A 19512-nucleotide genomic window follows, 5' to 3' on the forward strand; every position below is an offset into this window, starting at 1 on the left:
ACAATACTGTGCTTGTGCTAGAGGCTGAGTTAAAATATTGTCTCTAGTGTCTCTAAAAATAGAAGGTCTGTTCTCTAAGAATAGTTCTACTTTAAGCAGAGTACCATGTGCCAGAAAAAAGGTAAATATTTTGGAAATGGAAAAAGTTATTTCTCTTTCAGGGGAAAAATAGTTCCAATTGTTTTCAGTAGTGTTGTTTATCACAAAAACTGAAGGCCGAATTCAGAGTTCAGGGAACGCTGTGTGCTTGTTGTTTTAAAAGTTATTCTCGTTGTTCGGAGAGAACATCAGATCAGACAGGCTTGCGAAAAATTGGTCTACAACAGTAGGTGAAAGTTCGACCAAGTTCGAAAAAGCTGAAATAGTGCAAATTTGAGAATCATTGCTATCATCGATGTCTGAATCAGCAATGCTCACAGAGGTTGTACCTGTGTAGTGCTGCTTTCATCTCGTAATTCACCGCCACCTAACCGTAATGGTGAAGTCTCAACGAATGCCGTCATCAGAATAGGTAGCCGCTGGGAACAACACGTTGCATAAGCCGTTACCGAACCAAGCAAAGTATCGGTATCCATAGGTACTGCTGATGGTAGTGTAAGACAGACGTCCAACATGCATTCTTCTCCGCATAGCAGACATCGAAGAACAGGTAAGATGCAATCTTGCCAGATTGGTCTGAATGAAAGAAACCAGGTAGTACTCAGATCTCCTAGTCAGGCAAAGCCGAGGACTTTAGTGATCTGTTCTCTGTAACGTATAGCCAGGATCGTTTCTTCCAATGTAGCCTGAGTTTTGTCTGTGGCTTGGCTTGCCATATCGGAGCAGAAGGATCAAAAATAAAATTCCTGCTACGAGTCCCAAAAGAAGAGGCAGGCCGCCGAATAAAAAATGCACAAAATTCAGGAAGATGCCTAGAACTGTTTCAAAGGGTGCTAACAGTCCAGAAAAAAATTGTCTTAAATACATGTGCGATGCCACTGGTATCAGACATGTTTACAATTTGGCTTAACATTTCTACGAAATGCACGGGGCAATTTGTCGATAATAGGGTATGTATCTCTGCGGCTGTCCTTGCAACTTGCAGATCATATGTCTCTTTGGACGAGGTTAAAGGCACAGTTGTCTGTAAAAGAATAGACTTCATTCTGCTTAAAGTATCAATTCGAATAGAAGAGATATTCAGAGAAGGCCATATTGCTGCCTCCTTGTCTGGTTTGCTGATTGGATACAATACTTGCATACAGCAAATGACCCTGGAAGTAATGGTTACGAGATAGGCTTTTCCTGGCACCATGCCAAAGGCTCTATCTGTGTTGCAGGGGTGCCATGCAGGTGTCATGAAAGGTCATTTGATGAACCTTCGCAGGCTCCATGCAAGTTAATACCTTGACACAGAAGTGTACCGCTTAGTGATTGTTTACAGTTGCTACCACTAAGAAATACTTATTTTTTCCCTTCACTATACCATTTATGTGTGTAAGGTAAATTGCCGGTTGATTTGATGTATTTTTTACCCAACCTTTCATACAGGCCTGCTGGTATATACTTTTGGCAATATTGAAACTGAAAAGTTGTTATCTGAATTGTAATTGTTCCATGTATTATCCATTCAATGACAGGTCTCTCTGACATTGTCAATGGTAATCTCTCAAGTTTTTCAATGCTCAGAATCGTATAGTCTGCTCCTTTTTGTGCCAAACTGATTTGTTTATCAGTAAGGTTGAAGATAGAGAATAATGACGTTGTGTTGATTAGACGCCATGGCACGTAGCCTGAACGCAGGTTTTGATACGTACAGCCTAGCAATTGGGACTGACCATGTTGTAACATTAGCAAGTCCTGCTCTATTATATCAATAGCAGATGATACAATGCTGTTCAGTGAATAAATTCTGGAGGACAGAGTCGTTAACCCATTGTCCACTACAGAAAGTGATTTTTCCAAATTAATACGATCAATTTCTCGTATTTTTTCTGCAGTTTCAATTTGTGTCACGTTCCAAGCTTCGTTGTAAGCTGCGTATATACCAGCGTATACGAAATGTTTTTGACGCTGTTTGCGAGGTCCCAGTATGAAATCTCGCAGTCAGCCCCTTCCTTAAGTAAAGTCAAGAGTTGCTTAATTTCTGGCAGTGTGGATTTCTGTAGCCATTCGAGGCATAGTTTCCCTACACTGTATGTTGTAACTATCCCTGGATGTTGTCTCTGGGAATATCTTGGGTCTGGCCTGTTCTGTTTGAACCCCTGTATTTTGTTCAGGAATCTATCTTGACAGTTATTTGTGTCTGTGGGCCAGATCAACCATTTTTTCCAATCAGGATTTGTTCTGTTTTGGTGTAAAATATGGGATACGTCTATCTCCCCATCTGTATTGCTATTACTATCAGGTATGGGCTTTGGAATAGACGGTTTGTTTAAGTCTTTTATCTTGGCTAAACCAAGACAGGTTGTTTGTTGAATGGTGTCATTCAGGAATATTATCTGTTCTGGGATCATGCAGGCTCTAAATAATGCTTCAAGACCTTGTACCTGCCAGTCTTTTGTACCCCAGATGGTTTTTGTCTCAATGTTGTTTTTCCAAATTTCAAAATCAAATGTAGACATTTTATCATAACATTGTTCAGAATAAATCAATTTAGTATTTGTCAACATTGTTTTCATTCCTGTCTTATTTAACATTTTAAAATAAAATGTTTCTGGATCACTGTTGTTAAACCCTGAGAAGTATGGGAATTTCTCATAAAATGTTTTTGAGCTGCCTTTTGGCAGAGTCGGACAATGTTCCCATTGGTTATAAGTAAAAACATTTCTAGGTTGAGCAGATTTATGCAAATAGTGATGACCATAATGATTATAACAGTACATTTCTTCATAGTTTGATGAACCCTGCAAATAATCCTGTTCTGTGTATTTTGCTGACATTACTAAATCTGACATCATATTATTAATATTTTCAAAGTCCCAATCATCAGAGAAAGTACTTGGGGCCTTATTTATGAAGGACTTGCGCTACCGGTGCGTCCCTTTTTCCCATGTTAAAAGTGACGCACCGGCAGCGCAAGTCCTTCATAAATAAGGCCCTTGGTGTCACAAAGTCACTTAACGAAACCTTGAACTGATGTTGGTACATAATAGGGGTTACAGTTGGTACATTTGGTAAAGTTGGAAGAATTAATATAGTCAATACGTTGCTAATGCTGCCAAAGTTATTCAAAGGACTAATCCTTTCGCAGGAGTGACTCACGGCAGAAAAAAAAAAAGTGCTAAACCAGCACTCTCAAGATTCACACTTCCGAAGTAACTTCCAAATAGGTTCCCAAACGGCTACCAAACAGCTCACACGTGGCTCACCGCAGCAGCGACTGTAGACTGTAGTCTGTAGGCTGTAGGCTGTAGTCTGTAGTCTGTAGTCAGAACTGCCACTCCTTCACTGCTTCAATCCGCTCATGGACGGCTCTATCTCCCACAGTAATGACTCCCTTTTATGAACCTGGGAGCCTGCCGCTCTCTGCTGTCTGGTTTCTCTGGTTTCTCGCTTTAGCTCCAATCTGGTCCCGAGGCGAGAGCAGGATAGTTTAGGAGGGGTGGGACTCAAGATTGGTTCAAATTGGTTCGCCAAGAATATTTAGGAGCCCGGTCCGGCCGGAGTGAGAGACACCAAGGAGGGGCGAGGAGCCGGTGCCTGTCCTGTGGGCGCCACCGCCGGAGCCGCCCGCTATTGGCAACCAACCTGCCTCTCTCCTTCTGACCCTTCTTGGCCCTCTTGGCAGCAGCGGGCTGTGGTTGTGGCAATTGCTTTGCTCGCTGTCAGCTCTGCCCACCACACCTCCTCTTATGCGTATCTCTCTTGAGCACACCGGCTCACGGAGCAGCCTGCCTCCTCACTTAGCCTGCGTCTCACCCCTCACTGTTCGAGGCTCCTTGCAACTCCTCTCTCCTGAGCACACTGGCTCACGCAGCAGCCTGCCCCCACCGCGTCACTGTCTTTCACGGCTCACGGGGAAGCCACACACGTTCTTTCACTGTTGCCTCGCAGAGCCTGCTCCACCGCGTTTCTCCTCGCGGCTGCGACTCGCGGCTTCTCGCTGGTCTTCGCACCCAGGCTCACACCCAGGCTCAGACTCAGGCTCAGGCTCAGGCTCATCGGGTGCATGCACAGCACAGGCTCAGAGCTTGCGGAGCCGTTGAACTCGCCGCCGCTGCTGCCGGACGCGTCTTCACCTCGCTCTTCACGCCTATCCTCTCTCACGTCTCCGTTTCCGTATGCCAGACTGTGTATGATTGTTCTTGAACTGATGTGGATATTTCAAGAGCTCAATCGGGTCATAGATTTCTTAATCAGTTCTGTCCCATGCTACACCCCCAGGTATAGGATTGGCTGTGATGTTCACTGATGACAGTTCTCTTTTTTCGATGTGTGAAGATCTGTGAGGCTTTTGGACCAAGTTGATGTTCTGAATTGCTGTGTCCATTGTAGTATATTTTCCATCAATAAATCTACCCAAACATAGAACCATGATGAGCCAAAGTAGGAAGAAATGTACACCTAACACAATCCAAAATTCAATCCATGGTGAGATCAGATATGTTTCTTTGAGTTGATGAAAAAGTTCAGTCATTTTTTGTTTCAAAGTTTTTGTTGCTGGCATTTCTTCATGTTCGCTTGGATCATCAGAAAAGTCATCGAAATTGATGAAGTAGCCAGATGCAGTTCTGTCAATTGTTGGAATTGCTTCCAGATTCTCATTAGTCTTTGCATTTTTCTTTGTTTCATTAGCATAGTCTGAGGCTACATCGTTGTAGACAGGTGTTTCTTGATGAGCTGTTGCAATTTGGGTTTCAAGAGGCACAAGTTCCATTGCTTTGTTGCATAGTCCTTTTTTATTCACTGCAGGTTTATCAAATGTGATTAGTCTTTCAGTTTAAACCTCTTGGATTGTAGCAAGATTTGGTCTTCTGCTATTTCTTGGGAGTCCACTGGGCCTACTACTTATTATTGGCCACATGATTGTGGTTTTACCAGGTCGATGGATACAACTCTGTTCTCCTTTTTACCAGCAAGGGACAGTAGTACTACTGATCTTGTTCCGCTGACAGCTAAGACAGGTACTGCTTTTCTGTAGGAAGGCTCAAATTCCGTCTTCAGTGCGATCTTTTCTCTGACTAGATCCCCAATCTTTGGAATCCAGACAAGTCTTGCTGGGACAAGTGGTTTTTCTTCAGTGGCTGCTGGCTTTAACTTTGTGTTACCTAGACGACTTCTCGTTTCATTTAAGTCCTGTAAAACAGCCAAACGATCTTTGATATCAAAGGATTTTTCTTTCACCACTGAAGTCTGACAATCTAAGTCCTGGATTATCATTCTAGTACCGAACAATAGTTTGTATGGAGTGATACCTCTTAGAGAAATTCTTGGCAGATTGTTAAGACTACGTTGGACACTTGTTAGATGTTTGACCCACCCATCACCCGAACCTAATACCCTTGCCGTTATAGATTGCTTTATGTCACGGTTTTTTCTTTCCACTACCGCATTACCCTCAGGATGGAAGGGAGAAGAGTACCGCAATGCAATGTCCATGCTGGTCATGGCCTCTTTGTAAGCTCGAGGGCTAAACGCAGGACCCTAGTCAGAATGTAGCATGCCAATTGTGTATGTGCCGATAAAGACTCGCAAATCTTTTATAACAGTTCTGGCATCAGCCGAGCGCTGGGGCCTACATCTTAAGTGAATCTAGTCTTAATAGTTATGGGAACGCATTTCTCCGGCTGGATTTCTGTGTATAGATTGCCTAATGCTTTCTAACAAAGGTGTCCTGGCAATAGTCTGGTCCGGTTCACAACTGTGATCTCTATTGCATGCAGTCCTGACAATTCATTGCAAAGTTATAAATTTGCAAGCTCATCCCCGGCCACCAGTATTGTGATTGTAATTCTATTAGAGATTTCAAGATCTCTTGGTGCCTCAGACCCTGTCCCATGTGCACTTCTTGAATCAAGTAAGCCCTCCGGTTCGTGTTTGGAATTACTCTATCCTCCACTCCAGGGATTTGAGCAAAAGGAACGGAGTTAACATCAATTATGTATTTATTTCCGAGTGGATAATTTAGAGGTAACACCGCATAGTTGCCCTTCATTGAGACTTTCACTGCTAGGAGCGTTTCACCGTCTATTTGTTTTTTAGTACGCTTTTTTGTAGCTATGGAAGCCGGTTTGCCTGCTGCCGCTGTGGCTCTGTTAGCCAATGAATTCCCTGCAATGTGAACGCCATCACTTTGATGACTCAGTGTATGTATCACATGAGTCTTTCGTAGTTCTTTCTGCAGAAGAACTACCTGTTCCCAAAGTTTTTTATGCTTTATTGTGGCACCTGTGTCATCCTTGTAACCATTTTGAATCCAGGTATGCATGCTCTTATTGTAAGACTGGACGCAGTAATGCGAATCGCACACTATTAGTGTTGGGAATTTGCGATCGGCAATTTCAAGCGCCATCTTTAAAGATCTTATTTCAGCACGCTGTGCTGTACAGTTTCTGAGTGATTCAGTTTTTGTTATTAGCGGTCTAAATTTACCTAAGCGCCAGCGACCTTTAACGATCGCGCACGCTGCATTGTAATTTTGTTTTCCCACATCGTAGTGTTGTGCGAATCTGTCTGTGTAGATTACACAGTTGTATTGTTCTAGAGGCAGAATTTCGATTGACAGAGGATATTCATGTTTGTATTCTAGATCTTCTAGTTTTTTCATTTTCGGATCAAAAGCGTATTTCACGTCTTCTGCAGCAAGATAATTTTCCCATTGTATCCATTTTGGATCTAATGCCACAGCATTTGGAATGCGTGGTCTTGTTACTGCCTCAAGGGCTGATTCTGCTGTTAAAACAGATATGTTTCTCTCTTGGACTAGGGCTCTTTCTTTTGCTACAGCAGTTTGAACCGCAGTCAGAATTTTTTCAGTAGAACTGAATTTCATTTCAGCTTGTTTGTACAAGTGTTATTTGTAAGCTATTGGTACCGTTTCTCCCTCATTAGAGGTCAGGTATGTGAATCCGCATCTTCCTGGGATGACTCAGATTACAAGGTTGCGTACGTTTTCGCTTGTTTGCAGATTTGTTTTAGTTAACATGTCTGTTTGTAACGATCTTAAAATTTCTGTGTGTTTCTGAGTCCAATTAATTGATTTGAAATCAGGTTTTATTAATTCGTATAGAGGTTTAACCCTCTCTGCATAATTTAGAATGTATGTTCTTCCGAAATTCAGGAAACTTAGTATTGATTGTAAGTTCTTCAGCGTTTTTGGAGCTTGGAGTACAGCACACTTCTCTAAGAAGTTGTCTTCTAGGCTTTTGCCTTCACTTGATAATTCATATAAAAAAAACAGGACAGTTAGATGGGCAATTTGTGACTTTTTAAAGTTGAATTTGTACCCTTCAGATGCGAACCCAAATATTATGGTGTTCACTCTTTTTAAGTGAGTCTCCAGGTCGTCGTCTGTAAGATAGATGTCATCGACATAAGATAATGCCTCATCATCGTACATTTGTAGTAACTCTGTTACCCTTGCTGAGAATAATCCTGGGCTGTTCTTGAATCCCTGTGGGAGTCGACAGAATTGTTAATGAGCCCCCTTATAGGAGAAAGCGGTCAAAAACCTACTTTCAGGTGCATTGTTTTGACAAAAGAAACCATTCGAAATGTCTAATGCCGTTTTATGTTTTTTGCGCACGATGTTATTCATTAGTCCTGCACTATGTGAGTTTTGTAGTGCAAATGTTTTGCAGCAGGAGTTTAGGTGTCTGTAGTCCAAAACTAGACGATATGAATCGTCTGGCTTGGAGACAGGAAACAAAGGATTGTTCATTTGTGAGGTGCATGTTTCAATTACCCCCTGATATTCAAGTTGATCTAAGATCTCCCTGACTTGCTTTTTAGCTTCTTGCAAAACAGAATACTGCCTCTGTGCAGTTGGTTGATTTTTTAACTGGATTTTATGGTGAGGAGAATCCTTACCCCATCCTACATGATTTTTATATAATGCAGGGGCTTGGGCTACTGCCCATTTTCTTGCAAATGTGTATTTTTTATGAATTGGAATGTGATTTGAGAAGGCAGGCATAATCATTTCTTCGCCATGTGGGCACTCCCTGACAAACTCTGGTGGCCAGTCTTTCTCAGCTAACAGGATGTCATCGCCTTTCGAAAGGTTATCCCAAAAGAGACCCCTTACTTTCCTAGTCTTGTCCCCCTCTATACGCAATGTTATTTCGTATAATTTGTGGGGTTTGCTAACTCTGGTGTCTGCAGTTTCCACTTGAATGTATTCATTCGTGTCTACTGTCTCCAGAAGATTCATTAGGATCTTGCGAGCTATGGTCACTTCAGCTGCGCTGTCTAGCATTGTTTGGGTCCACTCTCCGTTTTTCAGTTTTGTCCTCAGTATCCTCGGCATGTTTTATTTTAATACTAGCTACCTTCTTCTTTGGAAATTGTAATTTTTTACTTTGATGAGCAGGTTCCTTGTCTTTGGACTTGACGTGCTCTTCCTTGTGTTCCGACCGTCCTCTTCTTTCCGATTTCTGTGAGGAATTCTGAAAAGATCGAGAGGGAAGTGTATCAATATCTTGATATCTGTCAGGTTTTCTCAAATTATACCTATTTCTAAGGTTGAATCTTTTTTCAGAGGGCTCCCTCTGGGGAGAATTGCCTACTCATTCTGGAGATCTATCTCTCCGTTGAAGAGACCTTCCTCTGGACTGAAACCGTTTTTCTCTGGGAGTGGATTGTTTATTACCCTCCCAACTCTTTTTTGGAGTGTTCAGATTATTTTTAATAAACGTTTTTTCAGGTTTTTCAGTTAATTGGGGTTTTAGTGGTTTCCCACCCAAACTATCTCTACCTAGTTCTTCATAGGATTTTTCTATGATTCTGGCAAGTTCAAAAGGTTGTTCTGCTATATCTGTTTCTTTCAGTTTCTGGCGGATCGCCACAGATGCTGCTTCTCCTTTTATGTTGGCTAATAATATAGCCGAGACTTGCTTGAAGTCTTTCAGTAATTTCATACCTAGAGTTAAAGCAGGTTCTGGACCGTATTCATTTTGAATCTGTCTTAGTACGTCTGGTATAACCGCCATGGACGGAACACCATGTGTTTTTGTGTATATAGAAGCAAAGACTGTGCCCCAAGTGTCACAGTCCTCCACATGTGGTGCGATCCCCATTGGAAGACAGATAGTCAGAATTCTGTGTTTCTCATGAGGTGTAGTATCAGGAAATACTGCCCCTATTTGAGTGATTTTTTGAGCTAATCAGAATGGAATTTGTTACCGTTTTGCGGGTATTTTGCCAATGGCTAATTGTATATTCTGTGGTGTGATTTTATTTGTGTTCCCCTGGTGAGGGGTGTGCTGTGGAACTTTTATTGCTGGTTGGACTGTTGAATTCCGCATGAAATATTGGACCAATTGTCTATGTATTTTAATTAGTTGGTTTAGCTGGGTTAAAAGTTCCCGGTCTGACATGTTTTCAATGTCGGGATGTGGTGTGTAGCTGGCTAGAACCGGCCATGTGGCTCCTGGTCTACCTAATGGACCGAGCCTGGCATGTTATTTTGATGTTTTAGGGCGCCATTAAACTAGAGCTGGTGCTCTTGGTATGTTAGTGGAATTTCAACGTCCTCGAACGGAGCGTATTCCTCTGGAGATTCCTCTATTTTGTAATAGTGGAAATATTGTGTCACAGCGTGTGCTGCTGGAAAATGTATCCATGAATAGAAAACCTCTGTCTGCCGATATTCATGGGCCTCTACCACAAATATGACTGTACCACCTCTTGATGGTAGTCCATTTTTTATAAGTTTAAGAGTTATAGTTCTTCTTACATTTACCGGAATGATTATAGCATTCGGGTCTTCTTCTCGGAGACTTGCGTCATCCGCAACAGGTTGAGCTGCTATTCTAGCTCTTTCTCTTTCATCGGCACTTTCCGTAATTTTACTGACTGAAAGTTTTGTTGCTTTGCAGAGCAAGTTTCAAGGATACAAAGATTAGGTGCACAATATTTTGGAACACTGTATGCTTCAAAGTTGACTAAACCAAAAACGAATACATAGGAATCTCTTCCTACTAAGTTCCGGCGGATATTAACCCTTTACCCACTCCAGACGTCTATTGGAGTTTTTACGGGAAAAGTGGTCTGTGTGAAAAGCACGACTGAGTTACTCTAGTATCTTGCACTAGATTATCGCCTTACCAAGCGTTGGGCGCCATGTAGTGTAGTTCCTATATTCCCAATAGGCTCTGCGCATTGGAATAACATAAACGATAGTTTAGACATAGGACTGAGGTCATCTAGGTCTCTACTGAATATGTTAGACTTAATTAGGTTTGCCAGCTAGCTCAAAGGTCACTAGAAACTTTCTCGAATGAACAGGAAGGAGTTAACTTTCCTGATTAGACAAGAAGTGATTCGTGTCTGACAACCGCATAAAAATGACAACTTTGCTCCCCCCAGAATAAGGAGTATATCTCCAGAGTCGTGTGAAAACAATAGACAGCTATTTAACTTAGTCAATCGTGCATGCTTAGTTTCACCAGAGTGCAGAGAAATAGAGAGACGGGCGTTTTCAATAAAAGGTGTTATTTATTGAGCAGTCTTCTTTCTCATGCAAGAGAAATGAATTGCCACATTTGCAATACTTATCATGAAGTAAAGTGCGTACAGTAAAAGTAGTATTATGAAATAATACTGTAAAAGCATTGATATGGTTTCTGAGCCATATGATACTTTAAAACGGATAAAATATATACATACATAAAATCATTGACTAAACGTGCTCAACTGTTGTTTCTAAAATACGCCTACCCCGGTGTACCTGACCTAAGCCTAATACGTGGGAAGGAGTAAGTAAGTTTAGATAGTTTTGCCAAGATTCTGCATCAAGAATTCTCTAAGGATCTAATCAGCTCCGTACCTTGTTTATAGAATGAAGGAGGTCTTGTATCTCTCTCTCAGGACTCGATCTCCCAGTAACCCGCAAGGGTGACTGGAAACACTGGGGCTGGATTTCTCGGCAGGAGAAAAGGCAGCGTCTCTCTCAGTGTGTCAAATGGGAGAGTCGGCTTCCTTGGGCACTCGCATCAGCTGGGCGTCGGGCAAGTAGATAGCCGCTCTGCTCCAAACCACCGTGTGTTTGCTTAAGGCAAATGTTGGTATATTAATAACTGGAAGGTGCCGAGTTTGAAGTAAGGTTGGACATAAGACGTCACTAAGAACTTACAGTTCTTTCTGGACTCCAGGAGTTCTTGTTCAAATCAAAACAAAAGCAGGGGGAATTCCCGGCCTGCTGGAGGCTTGGTTTGTTTAAAGAACGCGTTGTACTTTCTAGGAGTCTATGGGAGTAGCCTTGCAGTATTTGGACGGCATTGGCTATGACTAAATATAGACAGGATTCTTATGCCTTTATAAGGATATGATTTGTTATAACCACATAAGGGCATGAATTTGGAAATGGGCATGAATCTGGAATATTTAATTAGGGTCCTAGATACATTCACAACAACACGTAGCAACATGTTCTCGAACATCCTTTATTACCTCTGGCTACCAAAACCATTGTCTCACCAAATCTTCTGTCCTTGTTATGCCGTTATGTCCTGCTAAGATGCTATCATGACATTCCTTCAATGCCTTTTGCTGCATTTCGGATGTGGGCAAGTAAAGAACTCTGTTATGATATAGTAGACCTTGTCAAAGTTCCTGCTTAGGATCTCTCTGCAACCATTTAGCAATTTCTTCCTTAGTCATCGTATTCTGTTCGTCATAACCCTTGATTTTTTCTTGCAATATAGCTCCAATTACTCTTTCCACTGGAATGATCGGCTGATCTTCGATTTCTTCGGTAATTCCTTCAGTGCCCAATTTGGACAAGGCATCCGCTTTACCATTCTGCGCTCCAGGACGATATGTTATGAAAAACTTGTGTTCTGCAAAATACAACGACCAGCACAATTGCCTAGGAGTCAGCGTCCTTGCAGACTTCAAAAATTTCAGATTTCAGTGATCTGTGTATACCAACACCACAGGCTTTGCTCCCATAAGGTAGTGTCTCCATTCCTTGAAGGCATTCTTTACGCTTTTTGTTAAAGACCGAGACTTTCGATCAAGGAGCTTCTTATTCAACATTCTCTAGGAATATGTCAGCGGTATTTCAACTGGCCAAAATTAATTCTGAAATTTTGCGGACTTGGTCACCTATACAACTTAAACTTTTTCTAAAATGTTTTACCCCCAAATTGAGTTTTGATCTTGATTATTCTCACTGTAATAATTTATCGCTCTACAAACCCTATACTGAGTCATTGGAGTATAAGCAAGAACGGTTATATTTAGGGTTTTCTCTCACACATGGCGCAAGAAGATCAATCACAATGTTACGTTTGGGTATTCTGCCAGTTTCATCTTTTACCTCAAGGTGGTCTCCAGGCAGATCCCCGCTCTGTGCTCTCTGTTGTGGGGGAGATCAGAATATCGAACATCTTTTATTCGTATGCCCACATCCCAATGTAGTAACAGCACGGTCAAAATATCTAGACCCTATATACCGCATTTGTAAAATCATCACTGTAAAAGAACTACTACTTGCATGTAAACAGCCTCCCAATGAATTAGTTTGTTATAATCTTTACAAATTTTTAAAGTTATTTTTGACATTATATTGAATTGTAAATTGTTGTTTTTATATATTTGTGGTCCTCAGTTGAGTACCAAATCAAACAAAACTCTTTTGACTTTGACTTTGCATCCTTGATGGCTAGCGACTCTTTTTCAGTGATGGTGTAATTGACCTCGGCTGTTGTCAGTTTTCTAGAACAAAATGCCACTGGATGCAACTGTCTGGTAGTTTTATGTCTTTGAGACAACACACCTTAGTGGAGTAGTGTGGCTCACTGGTTAGAGGCAGCAGGCCTGAGAGCAGAAGTCAGCCCGGGACCAGGGTTCAATTCCCGACGCGGCAGGGTCGTGTACCTTGGTCAGCAGACTCGATAATTCTCGCTTCGGTGCTTACTCTAATCAGGGGTTCCACTCGGCAACTCTGGGCATTAGCTTGTCTAATCTCCACAACGGCCCCACCAATTCTGGGGATGCCTGGCTCCACCTTGGGGACTCCCAGCAAGGGACCATCCCACAGGGAAAGCCAGGACGGGTTCCCCAGAGTTATACAGCGCCGGGACACCCCGTTGCTGGGGCAGCTGTGCGCTTTACAAGTATACTACATTTACATTTTACATTTACCTCCAAAAGCCAAATTTGATGCGTCTGTCTGTCCAAAGAAAGGCTCTGCTGGATCTGGGAGCAACAAAATGGGTGCAGTGGTGAAATCCTTTTTTAATTGAATAAATGCTTCCTCTGCTTCTCGTGTCCAGGAAAACTGAACTCCTTTTCTCAGTAATCAAGTTATTGGAATCAGTTTTTTGGAAAAGTCTTGGATGAGCCTCGGGTAGAAATTGGAAAATCCAAAAAACTCTGTACTTCTTTTACCGACTTAGGAGAGTTCCATTCAAACACAGCCTTAATCTTATTTTAATCCATTGTAATTCTTTCTGATGCAAGTACAAAGCCCAAAAACTCTACTGTAGAGACACTAAAAGCACATTTCTCTAATTTTACATACAGACTGTTTTCTCTCAATTTCTGCAATACCTTCTTCACATGGTCTCCATGTTCTTCTTCAGTATTTGAATAGATCAGAATATCATCAATATACACTATGGCAAACCTATCTATGCACTCTTTCATCACATCATTGATAAAATGTTGAAAGGCTGCTAGTGCTTTACATAACCCATACGGCATGACTTGATATTCATACAGTCCATGCTTGGTTCTAAATGCGGTTTTCCACTCGTCTCCTTCTCGAATTCTGGCAAGATGGTAGGCCCCTCTCAGATCCAATTTTGTATACATTTTCGCTCCCTTCACTTGATAAAATAGCACTGATATTAACCCCTTCAGTGCTAATGACAAGGGTAACTCGTCATGGAGTTTCCATTGGTTTCAATGGAAATTCAATGATAATGTTGGGGATTGCTTAGCAGCCAAGTGGTTAAAGGCAGTGGGTAAAGATTCTTTATTGTTATTCGATTAATAGCTCTATATTCGATGCAAGTTCTCAATTTAACGTTCTTTTTTGGAATAAAAAATAGGGGGGAAGAGACTGGAGATTGGGAAGGTCGAATAAATCCATTTTCTAAATATTCCTCAAGATACTTTTTTAGATGTTCATCCTCTTTCTCCGTTAATGCATACATTCTACTATAGGGGAGATTGGATCCTGGTTCCAAGTCAATTTTGCAGTCAAAGGCTCTATGTGGAGGAAGCCTTTTGGCTTCATCTTCATTGAATGCATCACGAAACTCCATATACTCCTTTTGTAAAGATACTGTGTTGATGACACAAATGGCAGTTTCATTTTTACTCAAAAAATAGGCTGAAGATTTTTCTACTGTTCTCTGACATTCTTTACAACAGTGTCCTTTACAATAATTTGAATTCAAGCCGATTGTTTGTGCTGCCCAGTCTATAGTTGGATTATGCTCTGTGAGCCAAGGAAGACCTAACATTTTTGAAACTGTGGCGCATCTTTTAAATTGAATTGTAACATTTCAACGTGACCATCTTCTGTTTCCAACTCTACTGGCTCTGTGTGGCTAACAATGGGGCTAACAATGGGCTCTAATGATAGATTTGTACAACTCACAGCTCACACTGCTTCACTTTTTTCTTTCTTAATTGACTGCAGTCCCACTCTACCAGCAAATTTCAGATCACAGAAATTCCCTGTAGAGCCAGAATCAATCATTACAGGAATTGAGTTCAGTTCCTTTTCTTTGAAACGTATCGTCATTATTAACACCAAGGGGCTCATTAGGATGGCGGACGGAAGAGCCACCGCGGCCCTGGAGTAGGCGGAAAAACCCTTTTCCGTGTCCGCCTGCCGCGGATACTCCGTCCGCCATATCAGGATAGGAAAACGTGTCAAATTTCCGTCCGCGACGGAAAAGCACGCACCGCCGCCGAACTACACACGACCACGTGGCGGACGGAACACATCCGGAGGCCCCGCCGTACGTACTGACGTCTAAGACCGTCCCCCAAATCAAGATGGCGGAAAACACACATAAAACCGCAGCGGAAAAACAACCTGTCTGAACACGGCGGAATCCCCACAGCGAACATAGGTGACATAGCAGAGATACCCACCGCAAGCTGACCACCACCATGGACCCAGCGCTACACGCTTTCCCGATGCTCTTCGCGATCCACCACGTCCTAGTCATGGCCCACTATGGACGACGACGCAGGTAAGGCACAAACCATTGGCTGTCTGGAGGGGAATACCAGCAAGGGACGTGACGTAGGGAGGGGGAGTGTCATGTTACCGAAACCACTGACGAGAAGCATATACGAGTACACATTTGTAGTACGCAAGCAGAAATGACAACGACAGACCACGAGACTTGATAGACTACCTTTATTGTACAAAATAGGGGTATAATCACAGTGTATGCGTGAGCATGGGCAAAGTGGGCACCAGAGGATGAACATCATAGGCAGCACATCAGAGGGAGGAATGCAGTATCAGAGCATCAACAGGGCATTGTGCAGTACAGAGCAGGTACATCATAGGCAGGTAACGAGAGGGCAGTATGCAGTATCAGAGCATCAACAGGGCATTGTGCAGTACAGAGCAGGTACATCATAGGCAGGTAACAAGAGGGCAGTATGCAGTATCAGAGCATCAACAGGGCATTGTAGAGTACAGAGCAGGTACATCATAGGCAGGTAACGAGAGGGCAGTATGCAGTATCAGAGCATCAACAGGGCATTGTGCAGTACAGAGCAGGTACATCATAGGCAGGTAACGAGAGGGCAGTATGCAGTATCAGAGCATCAACAGGGCATTGTGCAGTACAGAGCAGGTCCATCATAGGCAGCACGTGAGAGGGGCTAAGTGCATCAACAGTCCATTGCACAGAACAGGTCCATCAGAGGCAGCACGTGAGAGGGGCTAAGTGCATCAACAGTCCATTGCACAGAACAGGTCCATCAGAGGCAGCACGTGAGAGGGGCTAAGTGCATCAACAGTCCATTGCACAGAACAGGTCCATCAGAGGCAGCACATGAGAGTGCAGTATGCAGTATCAGAGCATCAACAGGGCATTGTGCAGTACAGAGCAGGTACATCATAGGCAGGTAACGAGAGGGCAGTATGCAGTATCAGAGCATCAACAGGGCATTGTGCAGTACAGAGCAGGTCCATCATAGGCAGCACGTGAAAGGGGCTAAGTGCATCAACAGTCCATTGCACAGAACAGGTCCATCAGAGGCAGCACGTGAGAAGGGCTAAGTGCATCAACAGTCCATTGCACAGAACAGGTCCATCAGAGGCAGCACGTGAGAGGGGCTAAGTGCATCAACAGTCCATTGCACTGAACAGGTTGATCAGAGGCAGCACATGAGAGTGCAGAATGCAGTATCAGAGCATCAACAGGGCATTGTAGAGTACAGAGCAGGTACATCATAGGCAGGTAACGAGAGGGCAGTATGCAGTATCAGAGCATCAACAGGGCATTGTGCAGTACAGAGCAGGTACATCATAGGCAGGTAACGAGAGGGCAGAATGCAGTATCAGAGCATCAACAGGGCATTGTGCAGTACAGAGCAGGTACATCATAGGCAGGTAACGAGAGGGCAGAATGCAGTATCAGAGCATCAACAGGGCATTGTAGAGTACAGAGCAGGTACATCATAGGCTGCACAAGTACGTGTCCCTACCAACCCGTCACAGGAACCACAAGAGTGCCACGCAGTTCTCAATGGACACACCATGTGAAATAACATTTGAGTGAAGTGTTCAGCACCTCACATCACAGAATCAGGGGGACTGCGTGAACTACCTGCCTCGGACACACTGGCAGCACCAGCAACAGGAGTGTGAGACACAGCCACAGCCCGAGTGACACACACATGGGCCACGGACCCAGACACACTGGCAGCACCAGCTACAGGAGTGTGAGACACAGCCACAGCCCGAGTGACACACACATGGGCCACGGACCCAGACACACTGGCAGCACCAGCAACAGGAGTGTGAGACACAGCCACAGCCCGAGTGACACACACATGGGCCACGGACCCAGACACACTGGCAGCACCAGCAACAGGAGTGTGAGACACAGCCACAGCCCGAGTGACACACACATGGGCCACGGACCCAGACACACTGGCAGCACCAGCAACAGGAGTGTGAGACACAGCCACAGATGTAGTCACTGACACGTGAGCCACTGACCCAGACAGACTGCCAGCACCAGAAACAGGAGTGTGCAACACAGCCACAGATCTTCTAACTGACACGTGAGCCATAGACCCAGATACACTGCCAGGACCTGCAACAGGAGAGGGCACAACTGACACTGTGCCACCATCTGATACATGAGAGTCAACTGCACCAGCGCCACTGGGACAACTGAAATGATGAGCCACAGGGCTGTATGGGCCAGGAGGCAGGGTGGGCCTGGGAGCTGGGGATAGCTGACCTAGAGCCAAATCGGGGTTGGCAGGTGTCAATGGTGTGTGTCTGCGTTTCTTAGGGATGTGTGAGTGCACCCTGGACAGGACAGGACTGCCAAGTGGTGGGAACTCCAAAGAATCACCACCCACCATAGGTGGAGCATCTGCTGCCGGGGATCTGGTTTCTGGGGACGTGCTGGAGCCTGCTTGTCGTTTGCTCTGTGCCTGCCGCCTGGACTCGGATTCATATGTAATGGGGGATGCAACTACAGGGGACACCCTCCTCTGCTTCTGACTGGCCTGGATGGGAGTGGAGGTATGGGGGGACTCCGCCGCGGAGACATCAGTTTGGCGTTTAGTAGAAAACATCAGCCTCAGTGCAGCCAGGGGTGAAGTATGCCTGTCCTTGATTGCGCCATTGTCCATGCTAGATGCCTTGTCCGTAGGATGTGCCTTATCCTTAGGTGGAGTGTTGTCTCTGGATGTAGCCTGTGCCCTGGTCGCCGCCCTGATCCTGCCAGCAGACTTGTCGTCTGTGGTGCACCTGTCTCCAGTAGACACCTGCTCTCTGTGTGTGTCCCTGCCCTTGGGAGATGGACCTTGCTCTGCTGTGGGCCTGCCCTTGGGAGTCTCCCAGCTCTTAGTAGGTGCCTTTGTCTTGTTCCTGCCCTTGGGAGTGTCCCTTTCCTCTGCTGTGGGCCTGCCCTTGGGAGTCTCCCAGCTCTTAGTAGGTGCCTTTGTCTTGTCCCTGCCCTTGGGAGTGTCCCTTTCCTCTGCTGTGGGCCTGCCCTTGGGAGTCTCCCAGCTCTTAGTAGGGGCCTTTGTCTTCTCACTGTCCTTGGGTGTGTCCCTTTCCTCTGCTGTGGGCCTGCCCTTGGGAGTCTCCCTGCTCTTAGTAGGTGCCTTTGTCTTCTCACTGTCCTTGTGAGTTTCCCTTTCCTCTGCTGTGGGCCTGCCCTTGGGAGTCTCCCTGCTCTTAGTAGGTGCCTTTGTCTTCTCACTGTCCTTGTGAGTTTCCCTTTCCTCTGCTGTGGGCCTGCCCTTGGGAGTCTCCCTGCTCTTAGTAGGTGCCTTTGTCTTCTCACTGTCCTTGGGAGTGTCCCTTTCCTCTGCTGTGGGCCTGCCCTTGGGAGTCTCCCTGCTCTTAGTAGGTGCCTTTGTCTTCTCACTGGCCTTGTCCAAGGTACAGTCCATGGACATGTGAGTATCCCTTGCCTTGGGAGTACCTTTTGTGTTGAATGCCTGTGTAGCTCCTGAAGGCATGTCCCCCAACAACACTTGTGGATCCTGTGTGTGTACTCCAGTGTATCTGACGTCGTCTACGTGAACAGATTTAGCTGATCTAGGGGATGGGGTCTGTGCCCTGCGTGCCCTGACGTGCTGTCTGACGCTGCTTCTCGTGCAATAACCTGTATTTGAGTCCTGCTCAGAATAATCACTACCCCCTGAGACATCCAGTGGTGTAGATGGGGAAACAGAAGTAGCACCCTGTTCATGTGACTGTACTATTGCAGACGACACACTGCTTGCCAATGATCGCCATGCATCCCTTCCATGAATGCCACCACCTGCCCCAACTTCCTATCATGGTCCTGGAAAGCATTTGTCATATTGGTCTGCCCCACACACAGCTGTTGCAGCAGATCAACGGCCTCAGCACACAGTGCATTTTGGCTCACCGTGGCAGGGGCAGCGGTGCCTGCACCGAACGCCACTCTGCTCCCCCTACTCCTCCGGCCACGAACAGTACATGGTGCAGTTGGCGGAAGTGTGGGCCCTGTGTGCTGTCTTCCGACAGAAGGTGATGAGTGCCCACTCCCAGTCTGTGACAACAGAGCAGGCTCACCAAGAGTGTCCGACGAGGAGGACGATGGTGTCTCCACATGCGAGTCCTCAGGGACGGTCCTGTCCCCCTCTCCGGCGCTGGCCTCCTCTGTGTCA

This window comes from Lissotriton helveticus, chromosome 4_1 (assembly GCF_964261635.1).
Source record: "Lissotriton helveticus chromosome 4_1, aLisHel1.1, whole genome shotgun sequence".
NCBI classification, from domain to species: domain Eukaryota; kingdom Metazoa; phylum Chordata; class Amphibia; order Caudata; family Salamandridae; genus Lissotriton; species Lissotriton helveticus.